Source organism: Anguilla anguilla, chromosome 7 (assembly GCF_013347855.1).
Source record: "Anguilla anguilla isolate fAngAng1 chromosome 7, fAngAng1.pri, whole genome shotgun sequence".
Lineage (NCBI taxonomy): Eukaryota > Metazoa > Chordata > Actinopteri > Anguilliformes > Anguillidae > Anguilla > Anguilla anguilla.
The window spans coordinates 29,530,873-29,544,055 of record NC_049207.1 but is presented as its reverse complement, the minus strand read 5'-3'; the positions used below and the strand labels follow the sequence as shown (position 1 = coordinate 29,544,055).

At 42.0% G+C, this 13,183-nt stretch overlaps 1 protein-coding gene across 1 annotated transcript in view; it reads left to right on the top strand.

Annotated features, from left to right (window-relative positions):
• The window catches only part of arid2 (AT rich interactive domain 2 (ARID, RFX-like)), a 211,613-nt gene that overhangs the window by 167,418 nt on the left and 31,012 nt on the right, over nucleotides 1–13,183 (top strand).

Below are 13,183 nucleotides of genomic sequence, written 5' to 3'. Positions count from 1 at the left end.
CTGTACCAAGAACAATTGGATAGAAGCTCCTTCCAGCTATTATGGCTAACCTATGATGGGTACGGCAGCCACTTTTTGGCTTACCTGCCAAGGTGGCTGGTAGATGAAAATATTTACCGGCCAGACAGATTTTTTACCAGCCAAAAATAATAAATTGATTTTTACTATTGAAATTAGTTATTATTACTATTTAGCATGTCATTTTGGTCTCGTGTTTTTCAATCAATATTATAGTAGTGTGTGCAGTAATAATAGTAGTAACATTAACTGTATGCAGAAATATTAATTCAACTGTTTCAACACTAAAGTGTAACACATTTGAATGAATAACTTCAGTGGTATTCGCCTTTAAGTGCAAGAAGGATAATTTATTATAGTGGAGCAGATAAGCTTGTATATGGAAGGTATTGTGCATTTTATGACTAAAGCATGAAACTTTCTCCAATGTTTCTATAAACCATGGAGTTTATTGTCAGACGTGGAGGCATTTCAGATTTGATCTCTGGGACTAGGCAGAGGGCAAGCAAATTTCAGGCTGTCAAATTTCAATTTATTTTCACTTTTCTCATGCATAAAGGCGGTATACATCCATTATATTTTATTTTTGCGCTCCTATTACACATAGATTGAACAGAACTGCTGTAAACTCTGTTTTAATAAAGTAAAACATGAACAAATGGGGGAACCCCCCCCCCCACACACACACACAAAAACCCAAAAAGTAGACTTCACACAAGGTAGATTTGACGCGTTAAATTTCACTGAGCAATGTTGTTGTCATGTCGGCATCACTTAACCCACCCTACGATGACATTATCAGTTCAATATGTGTGTCCTTTCTAAGCCTAGCAGTCTCCTGAACATGAGCAAAGGGCAGTGCACTTGCGGGCAGCCTTTTTTGCACTTGCAGCGCATAGTACATCCTTTCTTGCAGCCACAATGGATAAGTTCGTAGCAGCTCTGTGAGGCTTCTGGAAAGGTGGTCCACAGTGGCTGCCATCCGGTTACTTCCTACACCCAGCCCCAATCAGAACGGCTTGGCAGCTCAGGGTCAGGTACTAAAGCTTTGCTCCAGACATTTGCCTGATAGGTGGCCCGCTTAATGTGTTGCTCTAGCGCAGCCTTCATGGGTGGGATGTTCTCCAGAGCTCTGGATTTCTGAGTGAAGACCTGTTTTCTAGCTTCATTCACCTCCATGATGTCGCTTGTCCTATCGTACATAAGCACCACAAAGCGCTCCAACAGTGACTTGGACAGCTCACTCACATCACCTTGCATCTGCATGAGCTCATTGCAAGCCTCGGTCACTTCAGGGAAAGCCTTCCAAGCCTGCCATGCAGTTTTCTTTCCTCTTCCAGCAAATGCTGAGACTGTGTCACATCCCGTAAGCGCGTGGAACAATGGGAGAGTGGCACAGGTACTTGGATCCAGCTTGTTGGCCACTTCATGAACCCCAATGTATCTGAAGTTGGTGCCTGTACCAAGAGCAATCCACATTTCCTCAGGCTCGATCTTCCTAAACATGGCCACGGCCAGGACAACAATGTCAGTGTCCACAGTACGAATAGTCACCTTCTTGCAACCCTTCTGAACAGCATCTGACATATGCAGAAGCAAGCGTGTGTCTGCTTCCTCGTGAGAACATGGAGTGAGATTCGTCAGAGTCAGAGTCAGAGTGGGCAGAAGAGCAGAGCACCATCTTCCCGTGAGTTGTGTAGACTTCTTTTCCATCATCTACTGGGACGCAAGTGACTTGCTGGGAGAGGAATCCGAACAATTCTGTTTTGTTCTCATCAACAGGCAGGAAGGCTTTCCAGTGCTTTGGCAGTGCAGTGGTTGGAATCACCCGTCTCCTGATTCCCTTCCCTCTCTTCTGTCGGGTGGGTCCTTTCAGACTGTCTGGGATGTAGACATCCCAGACAATATCAAGACGGCTCGTTTTCTCAAGCTGGGATTTTGCATACGGCACAAATACACTGTCAGCATAGTACTGGAAGGTCTTTGCTGTACCAGGATTCAGCATCTGGACCACAGCTGCACCATCAACGAACACAGCATCAACCACAGGAGCAGGTCGTGAGTCGGTGTCATCATGCCGTGCAAGAGGTCTGCTTTTGTACCAAGTCTCATCTTCCCTCCGTGAGACAAAGATGGTGGTGCTGCCTGGTTTACGTGGCTGAAGAATTGGTCCGGATTGCCATCACGTATTTGGCAAGACACATACAGCCGTGAGAAGAGATTGCAATCACGCTTCAGTGCTTCAAGTTTTATCTTCTGCTTTGACTGTTTTCACTGGCAGGTGGCTGAAGAGAGGCATCTTGTTCTTGGGCAGGGTATCTGTGACTGGTTTTGTTCGCTGCTCCAGCCGTTCTTCCACAAAGGTCTTGTACTGTTGTGTACCCAAGGACTCCACCTTCCTCACTGTGTCTGCGACTGATGAGTTCATGATATCTTTGGAGTCAAGCACCAGAAGATCCTGACTCTCTTCTGACCATCTCTTCGATCACTGCTGTGAGGGACCTAACATGCTTCACAAAGGCTTCTTGCACTGCTGGCTGCTGCTCATGGTGACGGTTTTCACTTTGTGGGGAGCTTTCATTCTCGAATTCTGTAGTCATTCTGGCAATTTCTGGACCTGCCACCATCCAGCATCGCAGCGCCCCAGGATTCTCTGTAAGACCAACTGCTCCACCAGATCCTTTGATGAGTGCATTGTTCTGTTAATGGCAGTAGTCAATTGCCATGGCCAAGAACTTGTTGCTTGTTTTATGCACAACAAACTTCTTGTCAGGAATTCTTCCAGGATTGCTGGGTGTTTCTCAGAGAGGACCATCATGTCCCGGACATGTACTGAGAGCCACCTGGAGTAGTGAGTGTGGTCCAGCGAAAACATCCAGGGTAGGAGCTGTGTGAGGGTTTCCACATAGAGCTGAAAGTTGCCCTCCCGCAGTGATCTGATTTTGCCGACTCACTGTAGGCACCATCCTTCAAATGTTGGAGGGACTGCTTCAGATGTGCAGTGCTCATTGTAGGCCTGGTGAAGTAGCTGGTACAGGCTAGCAGCTGTAAATTGGTGGGCGTGGCGGGTCTTGGTCACGTGGCTGGCATGGATGAAAGAATCTGCAGTGCCAGGGCTTGCGATCTCAGCCTGCACCAGAGCATATCCACTGTCTTCAAGCCAGTCCCCCAGAAGCTGCAAGCACACACAGATGGAATTTTGTCCACATTACAATCTTACTGACCTACACTGGAAAAAAATTCAACTCTGTTCCCTGTATCTTCATTATTTACCTTTTATGTATGATACTTCTAAAATAGTACACTTATACGTGTTTAGATTTATCTGACAATAATCACAGATTACCTTTAAACTGAAATATTGGGTCCTACCTTCATGACAGCCATTTCGATGTGGATCCCACCGAACATGATCACAAAGTGGTTCTCTCCATGGCTGTCTGGCCACGTTCACTGGATCTCCTTGGCTAAGGCATAGAGAGGTTGGTCTGCAGCAAGAACAGACACCTGCCCAGGGTTCAGGTGATGAACTGCTGCTCTGACGATGTCCATTGAATGTCTTATCATGGCAGCAGAGTGTGCGTTGTCCAGAAGTAAAGGCAGCAGTGCATTAATGGCTGCAGGGGGATCACTGTCTGCTGGATACCAGCATGGTATGCAGACCACGATACCCAGCTTGCCTTGTTTGTTTCCTGCTCCTCCAGGGCTGCCATCACTGCTCTCAGCCACTCAAACTCTTCATCTCTTGTTTTTGTTGCCATCTGGAAATCAAGGGGTCTCACGGTGCCCTTCACTGGAGGGGCTGTGAATTGCTCTGTCATTAGAGCAACTGGTGGCATACTGGTGTATGCTTGTGGCAGAGGGATGATCGACCTAGTGGATAGAGTGGACTGGTTCATGACAAGCACCCCACGGTCAGAGCCTGCACATTCATATGGAGGGTGCTGTATCAAAGAGATATCAGTGCCATGAAATGAGTCCTTTGCTGTTCCAGAACTTGGATTGTGGTCAATATTGTCCACGGCAGCTGTTGTGAAGAGACCTTTGCACATTTTTGGTGGGCACACAACATCTTCCAGCTTGAAGCGTTGGCAGACTCCATTGGCAATGTCAGCTGACACTTGCAGGAGGCAATCATACGACACACGCATCCTCAGACTGAAGAGAGTGTCAGTTAGCCCTCTCTTACGTGTGACAGCATGGACTTTCACTACCACGTACAGTGGAAGTGGAGTTTCACGGTCACGGCTGTGACGCACTGTACCTGATGGCTTTGCTGCCCGTGTATGTTTGACAGTGTTGAAAACCAACAGCTGCGAGACTGTTAGAGCGGCGGTTGTAGTAGCTGTTTCCACAAGCTGAGTCTGGTGCTTGATGTTCGCCCCATCCAAGATCATGTTCACCAAGGCCAAAAGAGATGGCGGTACAGACTCTTTCTGACAATTAGGATGGAATGAGCCGTCAAAGTTGAACCTAGTGTCAAACATCTCTCTGTGTACCACTTGTGCTGCCCTCACCAAATGCATGGCATCATTGTCATGGCACAGGCCTTCTTGAAAGCATCTCCGATATCCTCCTGAAATGTCAGAAGTGTGTCTCTCCCCTGCAAATGTGCCCTTAAGTCGGGAAACACAGAGAGAAGCCTGTTCTTCAGTCTGGTTGTGTGGATCCGATGCCCCACAGTGGCACCTAGCTGTTCAAGTCGGACTTTGTACAGGTCACCCAGGTCTGCCAGTTTGAACACTGGGGCACAATCATCACCTCTTGTTTTCTCCATAAAGGCTACCAACTCTGCAAAAGCAATGCCATGCAGCTGAGCCTCTTCCTCATGCTTATCCTTTGATACAGCCTGTCTTGCTTTGTTATAGAGCATCCGGAGGCAGTTTCGGTGATATTTTGCCTCAAGGGCTATCATGTCCCCAGGTGCAAGTTTGGCAAGCAACTCAATGTCTTTTATTTCCAAGGCAGCATTTCTAACATTGAAATCTAGCTGTTTTTTTGATGCCTCATCGAGCACTTCAGAGCCAGCTGGCTTGTTGCAGAAGAAGCACAAAGCCTCTTTAATGTTCAATACAGCTTGGAATGCTTAGATGTAGAAGGCTGGGCAAGATCAATCTGTATATGGCGTTTCGACATGGTTGACAAAAGAAACGCAGACACCAGAAGCAGAAAAGAAGTGGTAAGAACGGAAGGTGTTGAAGTGTCAAAGTCTATATAGGCTTTCCACCACTAAAGTTCTGGAGTGCATCCAAGCTAGCTGAAGCATGCAGTGGGATTATCCTGCAGTGCACAAGAACATACCACATTGTAAATGTATATCTATATTATTTTATACATTTTATGCAGCAATACTAAATTCAAACATGTTTAGTGAGTGAAATGTCATTAAACACCCTCTTTGAAGGAAGTGAGGGTTTCAGGTGAAAAATGCAAACAAACTAGCATGCTAGCTTCCGATTTGCATGTTCGCTAATGTTCTAGCTTGCCACATAATTACTGTAATTCTGTCTTCTACATTCTTGCTAATGTAGCTGTCAGTCAGAATAGAAGCACTTACTTGATTTCTCAAATGAGGTCCAACAAATGACAGTCAAGTAATTCCATATAAGCAGACGTTTTCAGAAGTTCCAGCAGAAGTTGTCAAAGTTGTTAACAAGCTATAGCTACCTTTACACCTGGAAATAAACATATACTTGGTAGGGTCAAGAGCCCCCCCAGCCAAATTGGTGCTCTAAGCGGAATTTTTTTACGGGGCCATGGCTGAGGCAGCTGGCAGCAAATAAGCATCTTTATTAGAACAAAATGCAATTTTAGCAAAGATATACAGCGATTCCAGCGTTATGGATGTGACATTCACACAGAATCTAAGCTTCACATTGACAAGGCATGGATTCTATTTTGAAAAGTGAAAATACATATTTTAATTAAAGCCGCAAGCAGCGTTGGGAGGGGTCCAAGCAAACGGCACTATCGCGCCCCCTATGGAGCGATTTTAAAATGGCATGATCATATACCTTCACCCAACATATCTACTGAATATCATGATGAGCAATGGATTGGAATATGTGTCTGACGTAGTAAAATATTGATGACTTATGGCCAAATTTGTGCTAAGACATGCTGTTGATGACTTAGTTGCGTCACCATGGATGTGTCCTGGCCGCTTCCCATAAAGGCCTTTACTATGTCGTAACACTTAGATGGCATGTCGTAACACTTAGATGGCCGGCGTGTATGTAGAGCTGCAGTGTTTCTGCGCCGCAACTAAAAAAGGCGTCACACTAGTGTTGTCACGATACCATAATTTAGACTTTGTTACTGATACCAGGTTTAGTATCACGATACTCAATACTGAAATGATACTTGAAACTTAAACGATGCTGATTCGATACTCGGTACCTAACGATACTGAAATTACCTTAATAGATCAGAAACGTAATGTCCAAAAGGGTTGACCTCATTTTCAAATTCATGGTTTATTAACAACCTTTAAGTTGAAGCCTGTTCAACATATTAATAAGCATAGGCCTATAGTGTTACAACACTAAACAATAGAAAAATATATTAAATATATTTCAAAAATTAAACAGTTGTAAACTAAATAATCTTTAAAAAAGGTCTTTCACCTTTAAATAATAGCATATTTTAATAACAATACAGCATCTATCTATAATAAAATATTTCCAAATTGGAATACCTATTGCTACTGAAGTGAACTGAGTCGAAGCTTGCACTGTATCAATGAGCTGAGTGCACAAGCGCAAGTCACCTCACTTGGCAACCTTAGTTGCTACTGCCATCTAGCTAAGATTCTGACAAATTACACTTTTCATCCTCTCAATCAGTAATGCGGTTTACATTTCCCTGGCTTTTACATTTGACGCAAAACTACCGAACGTTGGAAAATTCTAATACCGAACCGTTTCTTTTTTTTTTTTTAAGTACCGAAAAAGTGCTGAAGTTTCAGTGTACCATGCAACACTACATCAGACACAAACCTATTCCAATCCATGGCTCAGCTTAGCAGAGAATGCACATTTCAGAGCGCCTCAGAGACAGATAGAATAATAACACATAAATACACATTTCAAATAATACATACGACATTGAGAAAAAATGAAACAAAAGATGAAATATCAACTCGCGACCTGCTTGCAGCGCGCAGAGTAGCCTACCGTATTATTTATTTAGCCATTGGCAGATGAGAAAATTTTCGGTTACGCTGACCTATAAAACGCTATTCCAAAAGCAAAATCAGACATGTTATACATCGTTAGAAAGCTTATACTCTCACCTACTGAATAAATGAATTGTCAATCAAGCCAAATTGTACTAAAAAGGGCGACAACGCCGTAAGCAACAAGTGTGGTATTACGCACAGCTATTTTTGAAGGTAGCCTACCCAGGGATCACAAATGTGCGTATATTTCACAAACGGATTGTCCAAGACAATATATGACCACTCGGTCGCAAAAGGGACATCTCTACGCGTAAAACCAGTGGTAAGATTGTATATTTATTCAATGTTTAGTCCCAGATATTGACTGTAGAATGACATGGTATAATTTTTAAAAAGTCTCGCTTATTTCGTTATTCAGTGAGCAGCATTTTCACTGCTGTATTGGCATATTTTAAGGCTAATGTTGGGTTTATCTTGTTGCTACGGAATAATACATTACATTCCATAACAGGCATTTGGCAGTGTACAACAAAGTGTATATCATAATCAGGAACAAGTGTGTCGAAAACCCTAGAGAGAAGTACCGTTCCAAGTGCAGGGAACAACCGCATAGTTCAACTTGGACCCTGTAGGTTAATGCAAAAACGCAGTCTATGCAAAAATACAAGCAATAGTTAAGACGAGTGCATTAACTAAGTCACCTACGAAACAGCTACCTAGTTACAACCCTAAGCTTACAGTCAATTTAGAGATTAAATTGAGAATACGATTTCTCTCAGCATAATGACGTATTTAAAGACTAAACGAACTCTCACCTACGCTCAGAGTACCCTATTATTAGGGGTCCAAGCAGCGAAGCTGGTGGAACCCTATTGTATCTGTTAGGATTATTATTATTATTATTTTTTTCCGCTAAAAGTGTCTGAGGCTCAGTGACCATAAGTCCTGGAGCAACCAAATTTGGCAGGTGGTTTCCTATGGGCCCCCACTACTCAGGCACTAAAAACCACGTACGTCGGCCAGATGGTGGCGCTATAACAAAGGGTTTTGCGTAAAAGACCATAACTCCCACACCATAAGTTAGATCAACACAAAACTTCATAGATCTATGCCTCTGAACGTGCTCTATACTTTTGCCATTGGGACCACCTGTGTCCGCCATATTGTTTTCCCGCCATTTTAACTTTATCGTTGGGGCGTGGCAGCTTTCTCCACTAAAATGTCTGAGGCTCAGCAACCATAAGTCCTAGAGCAACCAAATTTGACAGGTGGGTTCCTATGGCCCCCCACTACTCAAGCACTAAAAATCACCCGTGTCGGCCAGATGGTGGCGCTATAACAAAGGGTCATACTTTTAAAGGCCATAACTGCCACACCGTAAGTCCGATCAACACAAAACTTCATCGACCGATGCATCTGAATGTGCTCTACAACTTTGCTTTTGGGACCACCTATGTCCGCCATATGGTTTGCCCGCCATTTGGCCGTTTCTATTAGGTGGGGTGCGGAAAAGCTGGAGCTCCAAATCTAAACGATTACGACATCGAGTAAACTTCTTTACGGCAAGCGACAACCATGGCGACGCAAGTAATCCGACACCGTAGGTCTAGTTTTTATCAGTGAAAAGACGGTCTGGCAGTGCCACCTAGCGTGCATGCTAGGATAGGCTACCCAAAGTTTCTTAGTAAAAGCTTCCTGAGAGGATGAATAATTACTTTTCTTTGGCATGGATCCATTTGAAGACAGTATCGGGTGAGTTCGTTAAGTCTTTAAATCTGTCATTATGGTGAGAAAAAGCTAAACCATTTTATTGGTAGTTTTTGAGTTTCTGTGCAAACGCGCGAAAACACGCTGGTATAATAAAACAATGACGGTAATGCATATATAGTCCGCTTCGTTCCGTTGCTAACATAACGACATACAGCTGCAGTTTCTCGCTGCATTTACTAATATTGAATATAAACAAAAGACGCAATTCATGCTGTAAATCGTATCCTCAATTTAATCTCTAAATCGACTGTAAGCTTAGGGTTGTGGTATAATAAAACAATGACGGTAATACATATATAGTCCGCTTCGTTTCGTTGCTACCATAACATAACGACCTACAGCTGCAGTTTCTCGCTGCAATTACTAATATTGAATGTAAACAAAAGACGCAATTTATGCTGTAGTCTGCCAGTGTCTAAATAAATAATACGGTCCATTTGAAGACAATATCGGGTGAGTTCGTTTAGTCTTTAAATCCGTCATTGTGCTGAGAGAAATCGTATTCTCAATTTAATCTCTACATTGACTGTAAGCTTAGGGTTGTAACTAGGTAGTTGTTCCGTAGGTGACTTAGTCTTAACTCGTCTTAACTATTGCTTGAATGTTTTCATAGACTGCGTTGTTGCTGTTCTTGTTTGTGTTAGCGTTAATCAGTTTTACCTACTGGGTCCAAGTTGAACTATGCGGTTGTTCCCTGCACTTGGAGCGGTATTTCTCTCTAGGGTTTTCGGCACACTTATTCCTGGTTATGGTTATACACTTTGTTGTACGTCGCTCTGGATAAGAGCGTCTGCCAAATGCCTGTAATGTAATGTAATGCAATATTCCGTAGCAACAAGATAAACCCGACATTAGCCCTAAAATATGCCAATACAGCAGTGAAAACGCTGCTCACTGAATAACGAAATAAACGAGACAATTTTGTTTTTTTCCTTATACTATGTCATTCTAAAGTCAATATATGGGACTAAACATTTAATAAATATACAATCTTTCCATCGGTTTTACGCGTAGAGATGTCCTTTTTGCGAATGAGTGGTCATATATTGTCTTGAACAATCCGTTGGCGAAATATACGCGCATTTTTGATCACTGGGTAGGCTACCTTCAAAAATAGCTGTGCGTAATACCACACCTGTTGCTTTGGCTTGATTGACAATTCATTTATTCAGTAGGTGAGATTATAAGCTTTCTAACGATGTATAACATGTCTGATTTAGCTTTTGAAATAGCGTTTTATAGGTCAGCGTTACTAAAACTCTTCTCATCTGCCAATGTCTAAATAAATAAATTAAACGGTAGGCTTCTTTGCGCGCAGCACGCAATTCGCGAGTTGATATTCAGTCTTTCTTCCGTTTTTTCTCAATGTCGTATTTATTATTTGAAATGTGCATTCATGTGTTATTATTCTATCTGTCTCTGTGGCGCTCTGAAATGTGCATTCTCTGCTAAGCTGAGCAATGGATTGGAATATGTGTCTGACGTAGTGTTGCACGGTATACCAAAACTTCAGCACTTTCTCGGTACTTAAAATTTTTTTAAAAAATTAAAAATAAACGGTTCGGTATTAGAATATTCCGACGTTCGGTAGTTTTGAGTTAAATGTAAAAGCCACGGAAAATTGTCTCCCGCATTACTGATTGAGAGGATGAAAAGTGTAATTTGTCAGAATCTTCGCTAGAAGGCAGTAGCAACTAAGGTTGCCAAGTGAGGCGACTTGTGCTTATGCACTCAGCTCTTTGATTCAGCGCAAGCTTTGACTCAGTTCACTTCAGTAGCAATAGGTGTTCCAATTTGGAAATATTTTATTATAGATAGATGCTGTATTGTAATTAAAATATGCTGTTTTTAAATCTATTTAAAGGTGAAAGACCTGTTTTAAAGATTATTTAGTTTACAACTGTTTAATTTTTGAAATATATTTAACATGTTTTTCTATTGTTCAGTGTTGTAACACTATAGGCCTATGCATATTAATATGTTGAAGAGGCTTCAACTTAAAGGTTGTTAATAAACCATGAATTAGAAAATGAGGTCAACCCTTGTGGACATTACGTTTCTGATCTATTAAGGTAATTACAGTATCGTTAGGTACCGAGTATCGAATTAGCACCGTTTAAGTTTCAAGTATCATTTCAGTATTGAGTATCGTAATACTAAACCTGGTATCAGTATCAAAGTCAAAATTTCGGTATCGTGACAACACTAGTGTGACGCCTTTTTTAGTTGCGGCGCAGAAACACTGCAGCTGTGCATGCACACCGGACCATCTAAGTGTTATGACATGCCATCTAAGTGTTACGACATATTAAAGGCCTTGACGGCAAGCGGCCAGGACACATCCATGGCGACGTAACTAAGTCATCCGACAGCGTCTCTTAGCTCAAAATTGGCCATAAGTCATCGATATATCATACGATCATCGTGATATTCAGTAGATATGTTGGGTGAAGGCATATGATCATGAGGACAAAGCCATTTTAAAATCGCTCCATAGGGGGCGCGATGCTGCCACTGCTTGGACCCCTTCCAACGCCGCTTGCGGCTTTAATTTATTTAGACATTGACAGAGTACAGCATAAATTGCGTCTTTTGTTTATATTCAATATTAGTAATTGCAGCGAGAAACTGCAGCTGTAGACACAAGATAGTCTGTTATGTTATGGTAGCAACGGAACGAAGCGGACTATATATGTCATTGTTTTATTATACCAGCGTGTTTTTGCGCGTTTGCACAGAAACTCAAATACTATCAATAAAATGGTTTAGCTATTTCTCAGCATAATGACAGATTTAAAGACTAAACGAACTCACCCGATACTGTCTTCAAATAGATCCATGCTCAAGAAAAGTAATTATTCATCCTCTCAAAAAGCTTTTACTAACAAACTTTTGGTAGCCTAGCATGCACTCCGGCTGGCACTGTCTTCCATTGCTTCCCCGACGTTCATACCCTCCCCTCACTGATAAAAACTAGACCCTACGCTGTCGGATTACTTACGTCGCCATGGATGTCGCTTGCCGTAAAGAAGTTTACTAGATCTCGTAAGACTTAGATTTGGAGCTCCAGCTCTTCCGCACCCCACCTAATAACAAAGTCCAAATGGCGGGCAAACAATATGGCGGACATACGTCCCAATGGCAAAGTTGTAGAGCACGTTCAGCTGCATAGGTCGATGAAGTTTTGTGTTGATCTAACTTATGGTGTGGGAGTTATGGCCTTTTACGCATGACCCTTTGTTATAGCGCCACCATCTGGCCGACATAGGTGATGTTTTGGGCCAGAGTAGTGGGGGGCCATAGGAACCCACCTGCCAAATTTGGTTGCTCTAGGACTTATGGTTGCTGAGCCTCATACACTTTTAGCAGAGAAAAATAAGAATAATAATAATAATCCTAACAAATACAATAGGGTTCCACCAGCTTCGCTGCTTGGACCCCTAATAATCCTAACAGATACAATAGGGTTCCACCAGCTTCGCTGCTTGGACCCCTAATAATAATAATCCTAACAGATACAATAGGGTTCCACCAGCTTCGCTGCTTGGACCCCTAATAATAATCCTAACAGATACAATAGGGTTCCACCAGCTTTGCTGCTTGGACCCCTAATTATACTTATTGGGATAAACATAAGTCTACAATATGAAATGTTTTGAGTCTTTAGATTTTGAGAGAAGTGGCAAAACATCCTTGCGTTATGGATGTGATGAAAATGGACAAGCTTTTCGGGCTGAATAAACACATCACAAAAAGTCTGTGAATTGCTGTGCCAATGGCTAATATGTTAACTATCATTTTGTAGGGTAGTGTTTGTAGTACCCAAAAAACACATTTAAGAAAGAATTGCATAGACTAAAGTTGCATAGTCAAAATATCATCAAAGCACTTTTTATTTTTTAGTCTGAACCCTTTGAAGATGTCAACCAGGAGCTCTATAACACCCCAAAAAGTAGCAGATACCCTGTAGAGACATGTATGATATGAGGATGCTTTTTAATTACAATACAGTATGTAAGGTCCAAGGGAGGTATTGATTGATGTATTTATTTCAAATAAAAGTAGATTTTAACTTAATTTAAAAATATTCAGTTAGAAGATAGAACAGCAACAACACAAATAACAAATTTAGAACAATTGAATTCCCTTTTTTATCAACTATTTCACCTCATTTTTGGTCATTAATATAATTATTAAGTAATCTCTCTGCTCTCT